The 12,634-nt window shown below is 43.8% G+C and overlaps 1 protein-coding gene across 1 annotated transcript in view; it reads right to left on the bottom strand.

Annotated features, from left to right (window-relative positions):
- zfhx4 (zinc finger homeobox 4) overlaps positions 1-12,401 on the bottom strand; it is a 76,691-nt gene extending 64,290 nt beyond the window's left edge. The window contains 1 exon segment of the mRNA XM_034560302.1: positions 12,050-12,401. The gene's annotated coding sequence lies outside the window, so the exon portion shown is untranslated.
- Between the last annotated feature and the right edge of the window lie 233 nt (positions 12,402-12,634).

Genomic DNA, 12,634 nt, shown 5'->3' on the forward strand with positions numbered 1-12,634 from the left:
CCTGCACAGATGAGGAGAGCAAGTCACCAACTAATTGTGGTTTTGTTGCGTTGTGTGTTTACTAATCTGCCTCTCTTTGTCTCTGCATCTCACCAGAGACATGGATTAGTGCTAAAATGATGACTGCTTAATCCTTGATTTGCCTGTGCTAAATAAATATTAATCTAGCCTGCTCATCGTGCTGTTGTAAGGTACAACATACACAATATGAAAGGGCTTAGCTGTTACATAAATCACAGCCTTATCCTTTGGATGAGGCAAAAGCATGAGACCATGCACACACAGACACACTCCCCTTGCAATAACATAGCAAGTCCAAGGGGGTGGCAGGGTGGGATTATTTGCCAAGAGGAATTAATAATCCCGCTAAATACAAAGCCTGAAAAAAATATCTGGTCTCTAAAAAAGTGTTTTCTATCGGAGGGTGTAGATGCACACAATTCTATATCACCCAAGAAAAAAAGAAAAAAAATATCACTCATTTGTGTTGATTCAGACCCCTCTCAGCAGGTTTGTTTAGAAAAAATACTGCTGAGAACATGAAAAATGAAAGCTACCATTGCTGGACTCTCTCTCTCTCACACACACACACACTTAAATTGACAAGGCCGTGGTGGTGCAGCGCAGAAGAGGTTAGGCAAACATTGTCCACGTCAGTCAAGGATAGCACACACTCACAGACACAGAGAGCAGTCTCTGACGCAGGCATTTCACATCAACCTGGCAAATATAAGCGGCTGGTTATACTGAATCAACTACCGCGAGCCTCCGATTCTCTGCTTTTTGTAAGCTGTGATAACTGCAACTTTTGTGAAACAACTTGTACATGTAGCTTATTCTAGGCCTCAAATATAGCATGATATACTCTTAAAATACTTGCCTTGTCACAGACGCAGTGGTCGGAAAATCAAAAGCATGTCGTACTTTTCCAGCACTGAAATCAGTTTTGCAAGAGCAGTACGTCCTGCAGATATTTTGGAACCTATTATTAAGCATTACAAACTAATGTAGCAACTCCGTTTACTTGTTGCCTCAGATTCATTCCTTTTTAGGAAAGGAAAAAAAATGTCACAAATGTTACCCTATTTGGTGAAAGATGTCTATCTCTATCAAGTGACCAAGAAACAGGCCAGAAGTACAGCTAGTCATAGGATAGCACATATAAGTCAACGCATTGCACCACAGCAGCGTGGTTGCTGGCTTTCTCAAATGCTAGTTATTACTCTATTATGGTCTGAACAGGCAGGGACATCTTGTCTCTCTATTGTGTTAAAGTCAGCTGATTTATGTTTGCCTAACCTGTGCTTATCTGTCCAATTACACTGTAAAGTACAAGAGAGGAGGACAGAAGAGAAGAGAACATCTGCTTTTACATCTCACGGTTAGGTTACGGAGACACCTCGCTTACTGTGCAGACATTTCTCCGGCATGGCGTCCAGTTCTTCTCCCGGGGTAACAATAAAGTTTAAAGTTCAAACCCCCACTGATTTCTGAAGACGATACTCGGCGGGACACGAGCCCTGTTATTATCTTCATAAACATAATCATAGGGCAGGTATCCTGACTGACGCCACAAGCTATGTGCCCCTCACTTAAACATCTTCGAAGCACTTCTCTGACACGCCACAAAAAGACTATTAATGTCTTGAGCATTTCAACAGGAAAAGTGTGTATGCTTTGCATAACGAAAAGCACAGATGAACACAAAATTAGGCACACTGGTGTTGCCGAGATGAGAGCATGCATAAGGGATTTGTTGAAAAACACGCAAAACACAAACGCACACATACCTTTCGGCTTTCCAAGAGCTAGAATACTCGTGACAGGTCTAATTTCTGGACCCCGGGAATTACTAATTAACTTAAGCTTTAGGCTCTCTATTTAATTAGAGAGGTCTCCAAATGAACTTTAGACCAAAGCCATTTGCTTTTTAAACAAACCCCCTTTTTCTGACAGCTGTTGCGAGTTTGCCCTATTCTCACAAAAACCACCAGGAAAGCGCAGTTGTTTTTGATGTCATCGTAGGCGATTTTACTAGTTACCACGGGAGGGAAGAAAGAGAATGAGGGGGATGAGCAATTGAGTTGAAAAGTGTACATTTTAATTGGATTTCACTACAAACAAACAACTGTCAGATGTAATTAGCATGGTTTTAGATTAGCACTATAATATTCTTTTATCAAATAAACACTGTGTCACGCAAATCCACCGACAGCCCGCTGAGAGGGAACCAAGATGAAATGGGCCCATTACCTTGCCATTCGCTGCAGGAAATAACCACAATTTGATGTGAGAGACAAAACAACATATTAGGATCTTTCTTGTAAAATCTAAAAAATATCCCCCCAGTGTGCACTTCCTGTTAAATTATCAATGTTTAATGAAGGTCTCTTTCTTTGCTATATCTCTTTTTTTTAATATATATATATATATATATATATATATGGTATATATGTTGCATTGCCCATATTGTGACAACCAGGGCACCCTGGAGGTCAACGACAAGGCAGCAGAAGAAAACAATATCTCTCTTTTCTATTCATTTTTCTTTTGCTCTCTCTAAAACACAAACACATAGACTCACCGATTATACTTGCGGCATATTTATAGAGGCATATATATACTTAATATATACGGCATATTCAAACGTATGTAGTCTATTCTTTTTATTTATTATACGTATAACCTAAGGGGGAAAGCCATCACTGTACAGTCTAGTCTTTTAATAAAATCTGCCACTACTTTTACATTACAAATGGGTATAAGGATGAGTGTCTCCGACAAGCCAAAAGGAACACGAGACCATCCATCACCACATTCTGACACTTGTTTAGGGTATTGTGTTAAAGAAGAGGTCCATTCTTCAGCCATACTTTGCTTTTTTAACAATTCCTCCAAAGCCTTCTTATATCTTCTCATCTAAACTGGGATTAAACACTGCAAAACTCCCTTCTTTATTTAGTCTAGGGGCAGAGAGCTGATACATCAGTGAAACCACTGACAAAACCGGCCCTGTTAATACCTACAATTTCATATACAAGAACATTCCTGCAACCGCTCTGCTCTTCTTCTTTACTGTCACAGAAAAAAGGGAGTCTTATTCTTTTTTTTTTTTTTTTTTAAGCAAATAATTAAAGATTATTCCACGACTTGTGCCGGGCCAGGAAAGAAAAAGGCAGAGTTTGAGAGTAATAGTGTTGGCTGGAGCCTGTTTGGGGGAGTTGTGAAGACACATGCTTGCTTGCCTGTGTTAGATCAGATGGAGACTACATTGGAAAAGGTAAGATTCTGTTTTTTAATACTGTATCCCTGTAGTTCCAAAAAGGTCTTGAGTAGTCATAATTGGTGTGGCCATATGAGTGGTAATTTAGGAATTTCCATCCTGCTAATGAAGTCACAGAAGATTATTATTATAATAATAATTATTATTATTATTATTATAATAATTATAATTATAAATACTGAGAAGGTCTCCATGCAACTAAATTCTTTGGTAAATTCTTCTCATGTCTCATTACACTGTTTGTTTAAGCCCAGTCATGCATAATTAATCAGCCACTTATTCCCTGACAAGCCCTGCCAATGGCCTTGATATCTACATGTTATTGCCTTCAGGAATACTACCTGCCAATCATGTTGCATATAAGAAATACATGCATGCATGGACAAGAGCACATGCTAACACACATACAAATAATATACCTGAACCGAAGAGAAAATAAGGGTGATTTGAACCACGTATTTTATTATTGTTATCTCATCTTACCGAAGATTTTTTTCTTTAATAATCAATGGTAATACAGCATCACTCTCTCCTTATTGCTTCATGTTTTCCTTAAAGTCTATTAATGCGACTTTGTCCTGTGACTGGGCTCTCTGCCTCTTCAATCCCCGCCTTTGTCTTTGGCCAACGAGGAGGGAGAATGTATCATTTGTCATGAGACGTCTTGTGCTATTGTGGTGTATCTTTTCTAAAACCTGGAGGAACTTAGTCATTCATCAACTTTTCCACTCTTCTTAACTCAGAGCTTGTCTTCTTAAGTCCTCTGTGGGTGAAGTAGTTGTGCATATTTTTTGCTGGTTTTGTTTTTACTTTGTCAGCTTTTAAACCAATGAAATTACTTCTGAGAGCAATCGCTATAATGTGACATATAACCTTTTGTGCTGTGCCTTATTTTGTTGGTAGATACAAGAGGGAAAAACCTTTCTAAAACAAAAGCTGCTGCTTTGTTGAATTTGTAAGATGAGGACGTTGAGGCCCTCACATGGACCTGAGGGCTGAGCAAGTGTCCTTCACAGTGACTGCATCAACGAGTATAGAGGACAAGTAATGTCACAGTCTGAAAGGTAGCTGCAGCTTCAATTCGACACTGATGTACAGAAATAAAATCAGTGTAGTTACATATTACACGGACAATCAAGTAAAAATAAATATCAGTGAGGATAGCCCGACCACTGTTTTCCATTAACTCCCCTCTGTACTAGACTGCCATGCCACAGAAAAAAAAGGAACATCCAGAGATGCAAATGAAAGACAAGACTGAAAGCAACCGAGAACATGAGACGGAGACACCAACAGTCATCCAAAGAGAAGGCAAATCACGGAGTCAATACGCGAGAAAGAGAGAAGCCTCATTTTGTCAGCAGCCTATTTAATTTGACCTAAACCTGAGTCTTAGCCAACCCCAGGGCCCACAGGACCTCAGATCAAACAGAAAGAGTATTCGAACACACGGCCCCAATTGTTCTTCCCCAGCACGCCCTTTCCACTTTGAAATGAAAAGAATAAACATATTATTCTAAATGAAACACCCAAACCCATGTTTTTCCATGGCTAATATCCTGTATGAGATGGCCGATGCAAAATAGGCAGTGGAGCCTGAGAACGGGACGGAGCACAGTGGGAAGAGAAAAATTCCCCTCTTTCTATTTTTCCCTTGACGGAGGCCTGGCGAGAAGAGAGAGAGACATACATAGAGACATGACAGCGAGAGAGAAAAGGAGAGAGAGAGAGAGAGAGAGAGAGAGAGAGAGGGTAACGCAATCCTGACTGGCGCAGGACCAACAGCAACAAAAACATTTAGATAACGGCCCTCAATAATGAACCATTTCAATGAGGACAAAAATTACATTTCCTACAGATAACATGCCCCCTTCCCATAACAGAGCCAGAAGAGCCCCGAACCCACGTCATGCTCAACCGTGGTGCACTGGAGTATTATGTTAGAGGAGGGTTGTAGTAACTATATTAGTATCCTTTTACCCCACCAGAGGCAGTTTACTGGTTGCAGGAACGTAGAGTTAGAGGAGCTGAGAGAGACCGGGAGAAATATAGACCCTGTAGGACAACTCGACTAGATTCCCTCGAAAAGCAACAAATCACTCCTCAACCAACTGAGCGATAACACTACCGGTAACACTACCGGTGGCACGGCTCAAACGATTACCGATCTGCAGTACACACTACAAGGGCCACTCAAAATAACACTCCACATACACATAACCAGGATCGCTGCATCGCACTTGATCCTCACAGGTGGTGCAGGTCACAGCGAGAACACCATCCCCGCCATTCCCGTCCGCTAAGCACTCACTTCCTTTCATGTCAAAGTCTGTCAAGTTGTTGAGAGGGGAAGAGGCAAGAAAAGAGGAGATATGGCGTGGAAAGGAGGCAGAGAAAGAGAGAGGGAGTCTTTGTCCTCCTCCACTCAGCTCCAGCATGTTTCCTCCTCGGGTCTGGCCAGCATTAACATATGAAAGGCGAGGGAAGGCGTGCAAAAGGTCAAAGAAAGAGGATCCTGTCCAATGAGAGACAACAAAAACAGGCCACACCGGCTTTTGTGGCGTTCATGTTCTCCACTACCCAACCCCGCGCCCCTCCCTCGACCCGGGATCATTTCCATACGCCAGATGCAATAGCAATGATGACGGTTGATCATAAATTACTCACAAAGTCGAGTCGGGTCATATGGAAGTCACGGTGGCGATTTTAAGCTGCGTCACCACCCTTATGCCCCCACCTACCACTACCAGCAGAGCTCTCACACACACACACACACACACGCACACACACACACACACGCAGGCGGTCACATAAAACACACCTGCCTTGCAATTCCACAGCTCCCTCTACCCAGACGATATCCAACCAAATCCTTAGTAAACATCTCAATAAAGGAAAATGTAAGAACGGTGTAGTTTGATTTGATCCATGAAAGCCGCTCCCTTCCTTCCATGTAAATGCTACCTGAGCCACATCCATCCACTACATAATTGCACACTCCAGTGCTGTAGGGATGCAGTTTAGTATATACATGGAGGCTTAGGAAGCCAGAAGTTTACCACAGTTACTCTATTATCATACACTTTGCCTCACATGACAGCTTCCATCTGCTGGCATCCAAACAAACAGGGCAAAACACCAGGCTGGTGTTTCCGGGGTCCTCTCCAGCAAACACAGTCCTCTACCGGCAACAGCGGCCGGAGAGAGAAGGACTGGAGGGGAGAGAGGGAGGGAGAAAGAGAAGAGGGGTAGAGCATTTCATCTCTCTTTCATCTCTGTCACCCAGTCAAGCGTTCAATGCCCCATTCAGTGCCTGCCCAGCATTATGCAAAATAATGCTAATCCCCTTTCCCGTGCTTTCACACTTGTATAAACCGCCGTTCCTGCCTCTGAAAAGCAATTATATCAGTTTACATTCCTGTCAAAAAACAGGATTAGCATGCGAGTACTAGTAGCACCAACTAGGCCCAATCTCTCTCCACCTTTGGCTAGCGGGAAGCACAGAAAATTAAATGTTTGTCCATCCTCCCCCTTCAAAAAGAAAGTCCTGCTGCTTGGTTGGGGGTAGCTCTAAAGATGTGTTGTAATTAGATATTTGGATGGAGTGAAAAGCAGGGCTGAAAGTTTCAAAGGCAGAACTCCTCGTCCCTGCTATCTAGGCCCAAGCTGTTCTTTGCCAGAATATCAGGCTTGTACAATAATCAAAAACAAATTCAGCTATGTCGCTACACATTGCCATACCAGTCTCACAGACGGCAGTGTGTTGCACATGTGACACACACGACACACAGCTGAACTGTTGTCGGCCTGTCCGCCACATTGTCACCACATGCGCACAACCTTTCCACATGCAAACACACACACACACACTGGGCCGACAAGGAGAGATGGCAGAGCAATTTTGAATATGCAAATGCTCGTACAAGCGGAACGTGTGTAAATAGGAGTCATTGTGTGCCGGTCTAATCTGGACAGTCGGGCCTCTCTCTCTCTCTACCCCTCTCATGTTTTTTTGGGGTGGGGGTGAAGGATGCACCCCCATCCTAACTGACGACAGATCAGGGGACATTAGTCAGCACAATTAGCCAGGTCGTCATGGCGACTAATGAAATTTGGCAAAGCGGCCAGCCAGAGATTTAAATGAGCTATATAGCTGGTTATGTGCTAGCACGGGGGGCTGGCTGCTGGCTGGTTGCCTTACACACACCCATTATTCTTTTTTCTGCCGTGGTGGTACAATAGAGTCACTTGTATCTCAGCCGATACCCACCGGCGGTACAAGCTCGCCGCCTGACAATTTGCATATGTTAATATAATTAAGTGCTAATTACACTAAAAGTCGAATATTCACAAGTACCCTCCCTGGGAGCTACGGAGGGGCTTGATCTCGTTCCAAGTCTTTAACCCTCCTCCGCCTCTCGCTCAGTGTGTGTGATAGAGAGAAAGTGTGTGTTAGCAGTGGTGCCCCAGGGCTGACAAAGGAAGCCCCCCCTCTCTGAGACATAATGCTGAGCTGTTGCGGACTTCTTAGCTTCTCCCCCTACAGGCCTCGCTGAGCCAGGAGACCTTGACACTACTACTGCAGACCGTCACCTCTCACAAAAAAAAACACACACACACACACACACACTACCTAACCATAAAGAGAATATCACACCTTGATCCATCTAAAATATTCAGCTGTTAGATAGCTCTTTGCATCAAAAACTAGATGCTTTGAACAGTTGCATAATACATGTTGCATAAAACACTATCCATTAGAAACAGTGTGAGAGAGAGGATCCTAAAAAGACAACTCGGCCCGTCAGACTCAAATAATGATGATCCAGCTTGGATGCCTTAATATTAAGAATTTATTTTTTCTTTGTAAATTCAACCACTCACCGTCTGTGTGAGGAGAACGCTGGATACGTTCAATATTGAATCTCCTCAAAGCTGGTGACCAGAATGATAGCAGTTATTTGAGCCATAGATAAGAGACAAAAATTATGGATGTGAGAGTGTGTGTAGGCCTGCCGTTTTGATAATGGAGGACAGGCGGTTGTGCTTTTCACATCGTAATGGCCGTGAATCAGGGAGGAAGCCAAGCGGTCGTGCTACAATTAGAGCTCTTTTGTGCCTATTCCTCTGTCTCTTTCTCCCTCTCTTTCCGTGTTTTTACTCGCTGACACTCTCCCTATCGAGGGTATGTTAAAACAGTCTACTCTGCTCTGCTGCAAAAGCTGAATGTGTGTGTGTGTGGGGGGTGTTGGGGGCTGAGTGGGGGGAAATTCACACTGTGCTGCTGCTGCTGGACACGCACATATACATGCATACACACACGCACCAGATGGTACAGGAAGGAGGATTAAATAAACACACATGCAGACACACACCTATTCGCAGACAGACGCCGCTGTGTGCACTGTCCCTTAATGAATGTCTATGGGGAGTCAAAGGGTCCAAGCTCATTTAGTTGACTATCAATGAGATGCAGTATTATGACTATGGTAATACGCTCCTCCCTTCCCCAATAATCATACACAGGTCATTGTGTCAGAGTGATTCATTTCTATCATACACATATGCCAGATGTTATTACGCAGGAGAGTAAATCTCTGTCGATGGGGCTTCTATGCAAAAGAAGAGGCAAAAAGTGGAGGAGAAAGAGAAGAAGAAAAAATATATTGTTATAGCAGTCCAGCTTGTGGTAAGCTATACTGTTCGCTGAAGCGTGACGGCTGGTAATGCAGGTTTGGATGTAACTCTGTGTGTGTGTGTGTGTGTGTGTGTGTGTTTGAGGGGGGAGCTCCCCTTCACTAATACCTGCTACTCGGATTACCACAGCGTCTTAAGTATTCAACCGGACTCATATTTTCCCTTTCTGCCCTTTTAGTCAAATTGGCTGTCTTTACACTGTAAAGCAGCGATACAGCCCTCTTTACTAAGGGCCTATGGGGGATCCACGAAGACGAACATTAAAATGCAGCGATAGCCTTGTTGCAAAGCTCCTCTCTATTTCTTTCTCTCTCCCTCTCCCTTTCTGCAGCAGAGGCTTCTAAATCATCCAGCCTCCTCTATTAGACGGGAGACTTATTGAGGTAGAAACCATAAAAAATGAAGAAGGGAAATTTAATCCCTGAAATATTGATTTGCACATTAATATCAGATAGGCAGAGGGCAATCTAGCCGGGTGGAAATGACACATTGTCGACCCCTAGGAGAGGCCCGAGCCAATCTTCTTGCTGCATGTGTCTTGGGCCCAGGAGTTATAGGACAGACTCAGCCCCTGTCTCCCTCACTCTCCCCCTCTCCCATCTTCTCCTCCTCCCAGTACCCTCTCATCCCTCTCCCCCTCCACACTACCCCCCTCTATCTGCACCCTTAATGAAGGCTGCAATGCTGAAAATGCATTAGCTTTTAATAATCAAGGAGCATTTTCAAGCCAACAGCTATTGTCCTCCCAGGGCTGTCAGCCCATCTTTCACACTATATGTTTTTGTATCCATACCCTCGACTGCTACGGGTAAAATGAATGTTACAAGCTGCTTAACTAACATGCAGAGATATACACACCCAGCCTTTGATAGCACTGAGACACCACAGAAAAACAAAAACAAGGGGCCTGGGCTTATGCAAACATAAAGCTCAGAAATTCTCTCATTTGCAAGACAAGAAAGATAACATAGAGATTGTGTTATTATAGAGTGAGACAATACCGTCGTTAACTGATGAAATTCACTGCAATTAGACAGGATTATCTCCTCTCATAATTTCACTTTTTTGATTTTTTTAATCATAAGGCCTGGGCTGCATTTCTGTAAGGAAATCAGGGATTTTATGCAGATGCAATTAAATCATATGATTAAAAAGAAGATCCTTCCAGTCCCCTACAAAAAACATAATTGTTAATATTTTAGCAATCTGTAAAATTGATCAGATTTTAATCACAATTAATTGATAGAAATCAGGAATGTTTTTATCAAATTTTCTTTGTAAATTTAAACATCAGGTAAGGTATCCACATCCAGTAATAATAAATAGAAAATCATAATAATACCAATAATAATAGAATTTATGAATTCCCATTATTAAAACAGTGATACCCGGTACGTATTTGCGGTTGGAGATTCGACAGAAAACCCCGTATTTTGATTGAAAATGTAGGCTTACAGTCTGTCAATAAAAACCTGTACGCATTCAATAATCCAAACCAATAAAAAAGAATAACACATTCTGTTCGGGGATAAATACGCTCTGACATCCATATATATAAAAAGTCAGAAAAGCCGTGTATAAATACACCGTCCTGTAAAAAGGTCGTCTACCCTGTGCACCGTTCATTTGTCTCTCCACGCACACACACTCACTACACCGTTACATACCCGGGTTGGAGACTGACTGGCCCCCTTTGGCCCTGATGTTTTGTTTTTTCCTCCTGTGCGATCGATGTACCGCCCTGTCACTGTCGCGTCCCAATCTAAGCCAAGTCTACCTACCAAAAAAAAAAAAAAATTAAAAAAAAAAAAAACTGCCATCAGGGCGCAAAAATACCTGACAACTCCTACCTCTGCCATCTGGTTCCACTAAACAGATACAAACAACACCACCCGACAACTTAAAGAAGACGTTGCAACCCCGCGTCTCTGGAAATTAAGAAAGAGAGAGAGAATGAATTGAAGGGAATATTATAAACCCACCGACGCGAATGGGGACCGAGTCAAATGCAACTTATAGCCCATGGATGGAAGGTGGAAATAAAAAAACGTGTTCCTCTGAAAAAAATAACAACAGCGTATATGAGTTTTGCGATGCATTCTCTGGTTGTGTCACATGCCGGTGCGAAAGACAAAAAAAGACAGGAGGTGGCTGGCTCGAAAGGGACTCGCCGTGCTCTCAGCAGCCCGACGATCGGTCTCCCTCCTTGGGCGCCGCAGCCACCCACGCCTCGGCAAAGTGAGACTTCTTTTCGAGCGCTGCAGGTAAAGAGGACCGGCACACGGCTCCTTCTCTCGGAACGACCGTGAAACAAAATGTATTACTTCGACCCGTGAACTAGATGCACTTATTCACACGAAAGGGGTGGGGGGGGGGGTCGTGTCGGGAGACTTCGGCCGTGAATGCCTGGAAGGTGCATGGAACCCGATGTGCTCAAAACTGGCGCTGAGCGGAGCGGTGCATCCGCATTATCTCTTAAACATCTGAGGGCTGGGGACAGAACAAAATGAGTCGGCAGTGTGTGTTGGGTGGTGGGGTTGTGGGGGGGGTATGGGTGTGTGTGTGTGGGGGGGGGGGGGGCATCAAGCCGGAGTCCCCCAGCTGAAAGAGGACATGTCCGAGGGATCGCACTCCTGGAAAAAGGCAACACCACATCCGCACTGCAAAGCCACCAAGCCGGGGAGAAACGCTCGTCTCGTTACGGCTAACGTGGAGAGTGTTCAATGCATCTGTTCTGCCACGCAAATCTCCGGAACAATAGTATAAACTTTGCAAAAGACAGGAATGGACGTGATGAGCCACAGCAACAGCACGGACACATGCGTGAGAACGCCTCCGACCCTGTCAGCCGCTCGTTGTAGAGGCAAAGCTCCGGAGTGGCACTAACATCACGATATCCGCCTTTATTCTGGACTAAAAACACACAACACCTGTTATCCGAACAGCCCCGATGTCAAAGATCCACCAGCGAGATAGATAATCGATACCCGACCCCTATATTTAACACACACCCGAAACTACTCAATAAAAGTTAAAGGGAGAGGTGGAAAGGAAGGAAAAAAAACTTACTTTCTTCCCCCTCCAAAGCCGTCACCTCCGCTTCTCTCTTTGCTCTCGGGTTTTTAAAACAGTCACATCCAGCGGCTTGCGTAAGTGGACAATCAAAACGTGGAAAAACAGGGAAAATTACAATAATCCTCCAACTTTATATTGGGAAAAGGGGGTAAAACCACAAATGTCAAGCGTTTGGAGAGCTATCCCTTATTTTGGTTCCGGTGGCGGTGAAACGACGTGTCGACGGGCTGCCTCGCAGTATCTCTTGTGGACAGGGGTCGGGAAACGGAGGAAAGGAAATGAAAATCCGATATGTCTTTATTCTGCTAATTATTATCGTTTTAGCCCTGTTTAAAAAAATGGCTGATTAAGTTGAGTGCGCATGTCTTTGTGTGTCTATTTCCCGATATGCACTCTGGGAATGGGTAGAGAGACAGAGAGAGAGAGAGAGAGAGAGCGAATGAGAGAGAGAGAGAGAGAGAGAAAGAGAGAGGGAGGGTGGGAGAGAGAGAGAGAGAGGGAGGGAGCAAAAGAGAGACGGAGAGGGAGGGAGAGAGAGGAGAGAAGTGTAATTAGTGAGTTGATCAACAGTCTCCACAT

This window comes from Cyclopterus lumpus, chromosome 20 (assembly GCF_009769545.1).
Source record: "Cyclopterus lumpus isolate fCycLum1 chromosome 20, fCycLum1.pri, whole genome shotgun sequence".
Taxonomy (NCBI): Eukaryota; Metazoa; Chordata; class Actinopteri; order Perciformes; family Cyclopteridae; genus Cyclopterus; species Cyclopterus lumpus.